This window comes from Trematomus bernacchii, unplaced genomic scaffold (assembly GCF_902827165.1).
Source record: "Trematomus bernacchii unplaced genomic scaffold, fTreBer1.1, whole genome shotgun sequence".
Lineage (NCBI taxonomy): Eukaryota > Metazoa > Chordata > Actinopteri > Perciformes > Nototheniidae > Trematomus > Trematomus bernacchii.
The window spans coordinates 3,630,784-3,643,067 of record NW_022987739.1 but is presented as its reverse complement, the minus strand read 5'-3'; the positions used below and the strand labels follow the sequence as shown (position 1 = coordinate 3,643,067).

The 12,284-nt window shown below is 43.1% G+C and overlaps 1 protein-coding gene across 1 annotated transcript in view; it reads left to right on the top strand.

The window, feature by feature from the left end:
• The first annotated feature begins 787 nt into the window (after positions 1 to 787).
• Positions 788 to 12,284, top strand: part of zgc:92140 (uncharacterized protein LOC447854 homolog) — a 34,351-nt gene continuing 22,854 nt past the window's right edge. Inside the window, exon 1 of the mRNA XM_034146670.1 lies at positions 788 to 1,038. The gene's annotated coding sequence lies outside the window, so the exon portion shown is untranslated. The remainder of the gene's footprint in view (positions 1,039 to 12,284) is intronic.

Below are 12,284 nucleotides of genomic sequence, written 5' to 3'. Positions count from 1 at the left end.
GGTGGAGACACTTTTCCCTAAATTGTTAAAAAAGCATAACACATAATTTTGTCTCAGATATTGCACTGCGTTTTACTGGATCATTTATTTCTGTGACCAAAATAAACTCAGGTCCAGCAGTACATTTTAAAAACTTGTAATATTTTATGAAGAAAAGTTGAAATATAGCTTTTTTTTGTGTAAATGTATCTTTAGACATTGCACTGCATTATGATTTGGAATTACTACGATTCCGTGGTGGATCACTTTTATTTCTTGGAGAAAAATAAGACTCAGTAATTTCCACCAATACTTTACATTACTATATTAAAGTGACTCCAAACATGGAGCATTTTATGAAGAAAAAGTGAAATATAGTCGATTGTTTGTCAAAATATCTTCCGATATTGCCCTGCATTATGTATAGGAAATATTAAGATCCTGCGGTTGAAGCAGTCATTTACACTATATTAAAGTTACACTAGTGTGGCACCAAACATTAAGTGTTCTATGAAGAAAAGGTGAAATATAATCAATTTTTGTTAATGGGTTTCCTTCAGATATTGCTCTGCATTATGCATGGGAAATACTAAGATATCGTGGTGAAACACTTTTATTTCTGGGACCAAAATAAGACTTAGATCAAGCAGTGATTTACAGTATGCCTATATTAAATTGACACCAAGTGACACTAAACAATAAGTATTTTATGAAAAACATGTGAAACATAGTCCATTTTGTTAATGGGTTTCCCTCAGATATTGCTCTGCATTATGCATGGGAATGACTAAAATCTCGAGGTGGATCACTTTCATTTCTGGGACCAAAATAAGCCTCATGTCCAGCAGTGATTGGTGAGTTGGTGGGGCACTCCTCAGCAAGATGGCTGCATTGCTGCGCGCAATAGTGGCATCCTGGTGAAATGACGCAAGCCACAGTTTACGTTCAGTCCTTCAGGCTGTGAGCTCTCCGGTCTCCATAGCGCAGATCCCGCCCGACTCTCAGCCGGAAGACCGACCGGCTATCCTCCAGTGGACCGAGCGGACCCGGTTCATTTGAGTGAGTAACACCGTGAATTACTAGTTAATCTTCTCCCAGAGGTGTCATATATCCCTGGGAGTAAACCACGCCGCTGCCTGTGGTTTCTTTCTCTCTTTACTGCTCTCTTTTGTTGTTGTTTCCTGAGTGTGCCGTGATTACCCGGCGCTTTCCTTCCTGCACACCGCCGCTTCGCATGTATCGATGTTTTGTTACTTGGCGGTGCAGATATATCTCATAATTTCACGGGCGATACGAGAAGCAAGAGGGCTTCAAGTGGGATGTGTGAATTTCTGGGGGTTCAGTAAGTGTATGTGTGAATGTGCCTCGCTTGGCTTGGACAGCGTTGGCTCAGCATATTTGAAATTTTCCACACATCCTGGTCTGCTTTGCCACCCTGTCCCGCTGCTCCCTCCCTCCCTGCTGCCGTTGTAGGGCCGTCTTTCGGGGGGGGAAACACTTCTGGTGGAGACAGTTTCTGGAAATGAAACTATGTGTACACACAGGGACACCGTTTGCACTACCTCTCCCAACAACCCTGCCTCCCCCTGTGGGGAACAAAGCCCCCAGTGTCTCCCTGTAGCACAGCTGGACACAGCTGTTGAGCCGAGGTGTAGCTCCAGGAGCCCCAGGACGGAGCTCTGTGGTGGGGCCAGGAGCTGTAGCTTCAGCCCCAGGACGGAGCTCTGTGGTGGGGCCAGAAGCTGTAGCTTCAGCCCCAGGACGGAGCTCTGTGGTGGGGCAAGGAGCTGTAGCTTCAGCCCCAGGAGGGAGCACCGTTTTGGGGCAAGAGCTACTGCTGCTACTGCTTCTGTCCAGCATGTGTGCCTCCCAGCTCCCAGAGCATTTCAGGATATAAACCATTGCCTTCTGCTGATCACCACACATGCATTTCGAAAAACAAGGAATTACTCGAAGGCAGTCTGTTGCTCATTATTGCCTCAGAGGGAAGACAGGGAGCTGCTTATAATGGTACAGCCACAGCAGCCAGAATTAGATTTGATACACAGACTCATTTGCAACTCATTAACTAACACTCTTCTTCAAATGTATCCTTCCCCACTTCCTCAGACAGTATTATACACACAGCAGCACCAAAAAGACTGGATAACTGCTTTCCTGGCTGCTGCGTTCAAATGTTGCCATATGGCCATTAGCTACTGTAGATTTCCCCATGTGATCAACACCAGGCCATTACATCCATTTGGTGTCTGTGTGCAGCACCCTGGTGTGAAAGTATGTTGGTGTGGCCAGCATTACAGCACGGAGCATGCTGTCACCAGCAGCTTACATCAGGGTTTTATACTGTACACGAGGTGACGATCATCAAGTAGCAGCAATCCTGTGAGTGGATGTTGCGAGACCCCCCCCTCCCTGCTTGATTTATCTCTCTGTCCTCATCCATCTGCCTGCCTCACTTGCTCATCACATAGTGTGTATGTGTGTGTGTGTTCATGAGTCCCTGCTCACATATGGCTTTGGGTTCCGGTGGCTAGCAATAGAGACTGAACACACACACCGCCTCACTCTTCTGTCTCTTTCTCCGAGGCAGGAGGGTCTATTCTTAGTCCCTCTTCCTCATCCCCTCAATCATCTTCACCATCATCTTGGCGTCCAGATGGTTCACCTGTGTGGCCCCCTCACCTTGAGCTGATTAACAGCGGGTCAGGTGATTGCTTGGCCCCATGTTTGTGTCGTGATGTAAAGCCTGTGATGTCATTGGTGAGGATGTGGAGGGTTTCCATGGTTACCAGGGTGTCTTCTGTGTGTTTGTGTGTGTGTGTGTGGGCGTGGGAGGGAGTTCCCATGACTGTGTCTTACATCCAGCTTGTGTGTGCTCTGCCTTGCGTTGCATGCTCCGAGTAGCATTCAGTGCTAGTGCTGTCAGGTGTGATGAGGTAGTCTGTATTGCAGTGCCGAGAAAGCACAAGGCCAGCATAACACGATCCCTCCGGGTTCTGTGTGTCTGTCACTTTGACTGAGAGGCCGATCGGTTTGCCCTACCTGACTGAATTTTCAAAGCTCAAGCAGCAAACGTTGCAGCATGAAAACTAAAAGCTGCACTCTGGTTGGGATGCAGGATAAGGATTTATTTTCAGACAATACTGACAACGAAAAATGACCTGCTCATCATGGCCGATACTGATCAGATGACCCATCATTTCCCGTTATTGTATTTTAAACAGAAGCTTATAACCTGTAGTTTCTGCACAGTAAGGGTAAGAACGGCTAAGATAGTGAGTAAAGGTGGATTATTCAATACTCCATAACTCTAATCAAATTTAACTGACATCACTATAGTTTTCACAACCAATCAAAGAACAGTTCTTACTGTTTACATGTTCTTCATTGTCTCTAGTTAATAACAAAACATGCAAAGCAATTAGCAATCCTGTTTTCTCGCTGGGACACCTGAGGCCTGTACTACGAAGCTGGTTCAACCTAACCTGGATATGTTTGAGTTAGCCGGTTGGCCCAATCCAAAACATACGCGCTCTGGCTAAGCTGTACTACGACGCTGGATATCAAGTGGATCGCTCAAGCCAGCCGTGTCCTATCTAGTTAGGTGCGCGTTCACATAAAAGGGGTGGTATTTGGAGCATTCGACCAATCTCAAACATGGACAAGCGTACTGACAGCGCAGCGTCATACTTCCTGAATGAAAAGTGAACTTTAATATTAGTCAAATATGAAGAAGTTAAACTTTAAACATCCTTAAACACTTTATCCAGGATAAAAGCCACATAGCTGCACCTGCAAGGTGAATACAGCTGGTAAAAGAAAAAGCGTTTGAATGCGTACATTAACAGGTTTATGATATCACTCCCCCGTCCAAGACACGAGTGGATCTGACTTTAATTACATTTGACTCGAGTGTTTCGTCAACTTAATGTGTTGCTTAAAATAATACTTCTGCATACAGTATGTGACACTGTGAGTGTTGCACGGCCAGATACGGCTCAAGAAGCTGACTCAGATAAGGAAATATATGATACATTATGATGTGATATGATATGAATGATAATGGGACACATCGACGTCTGCACTCACAGTGCCGCGGACTGTACTTAATGTTACTATGATCCGGTTACTTATGTCGTGGCAGATATTTAAGTAAGCTTTCTTAACGCTAATGTTATAATAGTCAGATTGCTCTGAAGATAGGAGGGGATATTCTATTAATTTTCACGTTCACACAGTCAGTTGATTTTGGCTGGCCGTCTTTCCTGCAACGGCAATTTCCTCTATCCTGTAATATGAATTGATCGCTTTAAACTCCGCACACGGAGCTCTGATTGGTCAGCAGGCGGTGCTTTCACTGAGTTGATCTCTTAGCCTGCAACCTAACCTCCTCCCGAGGAGGTTAGCCGCTCAGCATAAGTTACCATGGAGATCTAGCCCGCTAAAAAGAGAACCAGCGTCGTAGGACCGGAAAGCCCGAGTTTTCCCTGAAGTCAGCCGGCTAAGCGAAAATCCGGCTTCGTAGTACAGGCCTCTGCTGTTGTGCTGGTTCTTGTACTCTTTGCAATGACAATAGAGTTGAATGTAAACAATCAAAATGTCAACATCAGCGACTAACTGCTTGGCTCTCTAGTCAGGGTGGTGCATTTAGTTCTGCTTCTTCTTCTCTGTGTTTATTGGCAGAGCAAACACTAACTGTAAAGAGGCATATTGTCAGATACTTTATCAGAGCGTGTAGATGCTGCACTTTACGTTAAGATAATGAAAGCAATTTGGCTTCTGCAGGTCGCCGAACAGCGCTAACTTCACTATGGGAACATTACATCATATAAATCGTACTTAATTGTACACTCATTTATATGCCTGATAGATTTTGTGCATCCCTGCTGGTGTATTTATCATCAGCTCTGTTACTTCTGGTTAGTGTGTCTGCATTGCAGTCTACGTGCAGAACACTGTGGATGTGGTTTGTTTCCTCCATTGGTCTGCCTTCTGACAGCTCGCCTTGACTCAGCATGGGTTGGCCGTGCAGCCTTCATGCATGCTTTGTGTGTTTGCCTCCGTCTCATGATAAAGCAGCGCTCTGTGTCCCTGCCTGTGTTTACAGTGCACTTTGTGTTCAGAGTCCAGTTGGGACGGGACATGGAGACAGGGTTCACTGCTGATTTAGCTTGCCAATTCTTTTTTTCCTTTCTTATCTCTTATTCTCACTCTTGTATTGCTGTGTGAATCTCTGCACAGTGTTTTCCCTTCAGATGGCATGCATCGGTTTCCAATCTGCACCGTAGATAAAATGGTTTCTGATAGCATCACATGATTCTTGTTAATGACAACTGCAATGTTGGACTGATGTGAGAAAATAAATGGACCGTTCAACCTCCAATTACAATATATTTAATAGTAAAATAAGTGATAGGGAAAATAAATAATGCTGCTGTCTTTGGTTGGGTATTGGTTATTGGTGCAAAACACTTTAATTCTGTTTTGTGCACAAACACTATATTACTTTGTGACATTTAATGTGTACATTTTGCCTTTCTACTCAAGATATGTTTTACCTTAGAAGAAAATAAGACATTGCAGGAACTAAATATGTTGTCATTTAAATGTATCTTGATACCTCAACATTGATATGAATTCAGGTTAATAGCTATGATAGTGATCAATGTTGACTTTAAACATCCACCACTATGACTGTCTACAGGGAAGGGCAATACTTCAGTAAGCCTGTTGTTTATTGACTTCCAGGTGAACCATATAATAATACAAATGCTAGGGCTGCAACTAACAACTGTATATTTGTATTTATACTTTATATGCAATCTATCTGCTGAGTAATGTCTCGATGAATAAGACAGAAAACAGTTTTAAAATGTCTTTAATGCCTAGTTTAAATGTCATGCTTTTTCCGATCAAAACAACAACACATAACAGACTGTTAGCTTCACACTGATGACCCTGATCTCGTGATCTGACCCAGCATGTTTAAGCAGCTTCAAGCATGTTTTATGTCATTATTTTCAACGATAGTGAAGCATTTTTCTCTTGTTGCTTTTTTCTCTTGCTGAAAGCTTTGCGTTTTTTCCAAACGCTCCCTGAACGCCTCGAGTTAAAGAAACTTAAATTGAGAACAGAACAACACCAGATGTCATCAGCGTTTTTTACCAATGTCCAATCAGATTAATTGAATGGCAGGCCTTCTGTGGTGGCAGTTGGTGAAATTTGTATTCTGATAATAACTCCAGCCACATCACCAAGTACAACTGCTGTCGGTGGATTGTGAATAACTAAATCTCCTGTTAGGTGTCATTAGTGTCTTTTACAGATGATAGAAACTGTTGAATTAAGTCTATTGAATAAAAGGTTTCCTGGCTGTCGAGTGTGTCCCTGTGCAGGATAACAGACGAGGAAAAGAGATGGTTTGCATGTAAAATAATACATTTGTGGAAGTATCACACTAACTATGGTGAGACGTGAAACACAGGCTCATCTACAGCTAGTTGGTGAAGGATCGAGCATACAAACATGTCATTGTGTTTCATTCACACAGACTTGCATCCGAAAGAGCTTTGGCAATTACCCTGCTGCATGCTCGCCCATTACGATATTCATTTTCTTCCACTGTGGTAATTTCTAATTAATATTAATGCCGGTATTCTTCTATTTTGCTGGTTGGTTTGATAGCAATTCGGATGCATTTTTGGAAGAGGAAACATAAGTATCTTTGACCTTGTGTGGCTGCTGTGTGGGAGTAAGCCTGCTTCATCAGCTGTGTGAGTTGTCATTTTGAAATGTAATGAACAAGCGCTTTTTCAGTCGTACTAATATTGAATACTTACATGCAATGATATTAGATTTTACAGGTCTACAATGAGAAAATAGCAGTAGTCCTTTTTAAATTCTAGAAACCGCAGCCAGGACAGAAATAAATGTTTTTTCCACAGACGCATTTAACTCTTAAACATCACTTTTTAAAATACATCTGAACAATAGAGCCAGATCTTAAATCAAGGGTTCAACAAGGAACTTTGCAAAGTGTGTTCTTTTGAAGAAAGAAACTTTAGACTGAAAGCTGGCATTAATGACTCACTTTTCTGTTTGCTTTTCATGTCAACGCAGGAGGTAGCCACAATATCACTACAGCATTTCTTCAGTTACCTTTTTTAGATCACGCGCCTTCCTTTCTAAGCACCTCAGGCTCTGACCTGCTTTTACCTCAGCCCCAACAGGAATCATAAGTACATAGTAGTATCAGCAGGGGAAAAAAGAAACAGGCTTGACTACTTGACTTTTTGCTTTTCCCGGGGATCCGTCTCGCTCTTGAGAAGTCATAGGTACAATGCCAGCGAGTAACAGGCCTCAGAGGAGACATTTCATCCTCCAGCCAGGACTCTGTAAGGTGGAACAATCCATTTCTGTACGGTTTCCTTCTTCCTGGACCACCTTTCACTCCTTTTCTTTCGTCCTTCTCCACCCCCTGTCTCTCTGTTTCTCCTCTAAGCTACAGTAGTGAAAGGAGCCGTGCATTTATGGGCCTGGAGTGAAAACATACGTCTACTCTCTTGCCAATGTGTAACAACTTGTCCAAAAACCTGCTTTTATTTCGGTAACAGCACATGCCTTAGCTATGTGTGTCTCATTGTCAGCCACGCGGCCAGGCTACAGTTTCCCCAACAGAACAGAGGAGCTCCTGTATCTCCCCCCCCCATCCCTCCCCTCTCTGACCACTTGTCACCCTCATTACAACAGAAAGAAAGAGGAGAGACTTGTGCTCATACAACAGCAGACCAGTTTAAATACAAGGAATCTACTTTATTGTATTGGCGCATCACATAAGAATAGCATATAGAGAATGGACACCTGAAGCAGCAGCGCAGCACTGAGAGAAGCGTCCACTGTCCTGCAGCCTGAGTGTGGGTTGGCACAGCTTCCCAGGCTTGTCAGGCTGATGGAGTGCTTAAACAGGGACAAGAGGAGAGGTGCAGAGCATTTGCTGCCTGGCTAGAGTAAATATTATGGCGCGCTGGCCCAGGAGTTAAACTGAAACTCTGCCTTGTCACAGAGCGAGGCAAAGACACACTGCAGCACACAGCAGTGATTCTCCAGCAGAGTGTCACAGAGCAACTGCAGTTGGGCCGCTGTCATGAGAGAAAGCATTGTGTTTGTTAGGTTAGTCATTAGGGGGAAGTGTTTGCTGCTGCACGAAGGTTGGCAGATGTATGTATAGTGAGAGGATGATATACATTTATCAGATGTCTTGGACTGCCTCAATTTCAGGGTCCTGGTATTGTCAACACTGGCGTACAGTAGTATCACTCTGGCCACTGGGACACTGGAATAGAACAGAGACTTTGTTGTTATTGGAAACAACTGTTCTTTCCCTACTATTACAAGTCAAAATGGCAAATCGTTGATTGATTGATGGCAATATTGTAATTGATGTATCATTTAGACAAGGTATCTTGATTTGTCGGGGAATTACTTTACTGTTTTCGCTGTCATTCCTGTCCACTCTTATTTTATAGCTATTCCATGGTAGACACTTCCGATTTATTACATTTGAGCATGAAACCAATAAACACTAAAACTCAACATAGATGTATGTCTTTGAGGAAGGAATTGCATATTGCAGCGGGATTTATGCACATTTCCGAAAATGTTCTAAACAAAACAGATATCGATTAAACAAAATCACATGTTCGTTTTTGTCATAACTTAACACTGTAAAATAATGTTACACACCCTGTAAATTAAATATTGTCATAAGGCAGTCCAGCTCATTGATTTGCATTTTCAATATTGCGAGTGATTGCTTAACACACCCAGAGATATGAAATGGGTATCCACCTCTGTGTTATTGACATGGTGAGATTGTATTTCTGCAGTGTCACTGCGGGCCACTGTAAGAGACGACAAACCCAACTAACATCATAAAATCTGGATACATGTTTATGAGATAAAACATTAACCTTGAGGTTATAAGACCAGAGGAACTGTCAAAGTCAACTTTATTGTCAATGTTTCAGTTGATGTGTACAGACATAGAGATCGAAATACCGTTTCCCACAATCTCGAATACAAAAATACAAATATATATATAAAAATATGTATATCCTATCTATATATATATATAGATAGGATATACACAATCAACAGACACATTTATACATATGCACAACAATCAATATACAAAATAACAGTCATCTTTGGGAATGTACATTAGCGCAAGATTGTCCATAGCAGCGTAAAAAGTGTTTACTGCTTGACATTTCAATGTTATTGATCATGATGATATGCGTGACTTGCTTAACAAATTTGTCTTAACCTTTCTCTAGGGGAAACCCGGTTAAGCTAGCATGTTGCAATGCCCTGATGAGCTCACAGAGCAGCGCAGAGGGTGGCTCAGCGTTTAGTAATGCAGCATGGTGAGGCAGAGGATGAGTCTCTGCCCTGTCACAGGTGGATACGCTGAGACCCGCCCTACAGCTCTGATACTGTGGTTTCGACCGCGAGTGAAGTCACGCCTCCCCTCCCAGTCTTACAAATACCTTGTCTTTCCAGGAAGCTCAATCTCAGCCAGTCACTCCTGCTTACAGAAGCTATCTGACAAGACCCACAAGGCAATCATATAAAAAAAGAAAAACAGAAACCTGCTCCACACCTCCCCTAACCGTTCTCAGAGTTCTCTTCTCTCTTTCACTTCTGCTCAGCCAGTTTTTCAGGCTCTGTGGTCTCTGGCTCTGGCACAACCCAGTGTTTGAGAAACCTTCGCTCCGCACACTGCTGACTCTGTGTGCACGGGGTTGTGTTTATGCAAGCATGTACGTTCACATCTCCCTCCGCACAGTCCTCTTGAGTTCCTCCTTTGACAAACTTGTAAAGAAGGCTTATTCACACGACTGAGAGTAGGTCAACTCCCACCTCGTGGTATGCAGGCATGGGCAAGCCTGTGCGTCTGCCAAATCGTCTTCATTTTCAGGGCATGGCCTTTTCCCCTTGGGTTAAGGATTGCTTTTTGCTTGAACATGCATTTAAGACAGCTGAAGATTTGATGTGTTCTCAAGATTTTATTGCTGTTTTGACGTATTTGTTGCTTGCCGGATAAAATACTGATGCCAAATCTGGTGTAAGTTTAGCTACAAATGAGTCAATACCTGCTGGCTGACATCATGGCAGTATTTATAGCTCTGAATTAGACTTCTGCCTTGCTTTGGCGAGTATCCCCATGATGAATGTTAAGGATCTGGAGGGATTGCGTAGCTCCTGAGGTGGTTTTGTGCCAGTTGGTATTAAGAAATCTCATCCCCCTCAGACGACGGAGTGTTTATAAGATCGTGTTGGCTCAGTGAGTGTGTGTCTGTGTGTGTGTGACAGGAGCGAGCAAGACATACTGTAGTTGGTTCGTGTGAGGATCTTGCACCTTTGATGCTTTTCAGAGACTACAGGAGGAGAGGAGCTCCAGCCCAGTTGTCCTGTGGGTTAGAGCAACACTGTGCAACGCCCCACTGTGGTCTCACATGTGGCAGTGAGCAGACCACTGGGGAGAGCTTAGTATTAACTCAGGCTGATTCCACATGGAGACACCAATTCTTAAAGTATATTCACTTGTATTGACCAGTAAGACAAATGCAAATTGGTTGGAGGATACAAAATAGATGTCTTTTAACATTTGCCTACCTGAATATTCCTAAACCTCTAGACTCCTTTTATTATTGGGTTTTGTTATGCCTTAGTGCTTACTTGCCTGGTGCATGACTATGAGTTTCAGGATTTCAATCAAAAAGTAATTTTCCCCTCTCTGACTGTTTCATTTGAAGAAACTTTAGTGGCTTTAAGAAGTAAAACCAGACACTATTATTCCAAAGAAAGTTGGTTAATAAACACAATATAGTCTAGCGGATCTGTGGAAAACATGTTGTTATTGTCAAGAAGGGGAATTGCTGCTTTTATGGTGCTTGAGGAAAATAAATGTGTGTTTGATACAACAGCATCCTGATAATTTCTTTTAAAGATTGGAAGGCCTTGAAAGATTTTGGATTTTCAAAAGAAACAGTGCATTTTTCATCAAGTCCTAAAAACCTGTGTGTATTTTCAAGATTTCCATACGACTTCCTGAGTTTAAAGAGACTGAGGGTTCTTGACGTAACCCCTTGAATTTCAACACTTAACTGATTATTGTGTAATTGAAGCATCCCTGCCTTGTTACAGGCCTCAGTTATTTATTTATAGCAATTTATGTAATTGGCTTTGTTTTAGTCGGCCCGCTAACTGTAGCTTATTTGTATAACCCAAGTAATAGGAGCGTGGTTTACAGATTCTCACAGCCTAGCATTATCCCTGCACACAACAATGGCTCTGGGACTGCTAGGTCTATTTTTAGCCTGCTCCTACTCACAATTTGATGTTTCAATACACACAAATCAAAGCCCTTCAAACAGATGCTGCCCACACACAGGAGACCCATTTGAAACTTGAAAAATCTATCAAAGCTGCTCACATTTCTCACTTCCCTTCCTTCAGTGCTTTCAGAAGGGGAGTCTCTGCTTTGCTGATCTAATACTCGCTTTAGTTCTACACTAATAGCACAGAGAAATCCGACTTTTCCCTCTCCTCGCTCCTTAAGCAGCTGGCTGTGCCTTTTTGTTACTCGACATATTCTGCCTCTGTAGCACTCTCTGGCTTTTTCTTCTGTGCTACGCTGTGCTGTGATTCTCTGACAGGAAACAAGCGCCCCTGCGGCAGTGTTTCAGGGCAAGCACCTCATCCTCCTCAATTTTTAGCGACTCTGTCAAGAGACGGATTATGCTGGATGAGATTATGAAAGTTTGCAGCGAGTGTTTCTTAGCGACAACGTGCCCGAGGCTGCATTAAGACGTCCCAGCTGTGCATGTCTGCCCGGGTTTATGATTGAGTCGCGTCAGTGGTGGTGAGAGGTGTCACAGGCGGCCTGAAACAGCATGATAAGCTGCTCTCTAGACCAGGACACACACTCGGGCCACAGGTGATGCTACACACAACCACACACATCTGAGGCGTGTGTGTGTGTGTGTGTGTGTGTGTGTGTGTGTGTGTGTGTGTGTGAGGGTGTGAGGTACAGCCGCTTCTCACCTGCCGGCCCTTTGAGAAATGCATGTGCAAGCTCCAGAGATGAATGATGTCACCCGGAGAGATGAGGAAGAGATTTACACATTATTTTAACACATCACACATTCGCAGCAGAATAATTCATTTACACTTAGTCCAATAGGTTTTGTTGTGATGTTGTAATCGCCATAGTGATGCCAATTTAAAAAAAATTCACATGT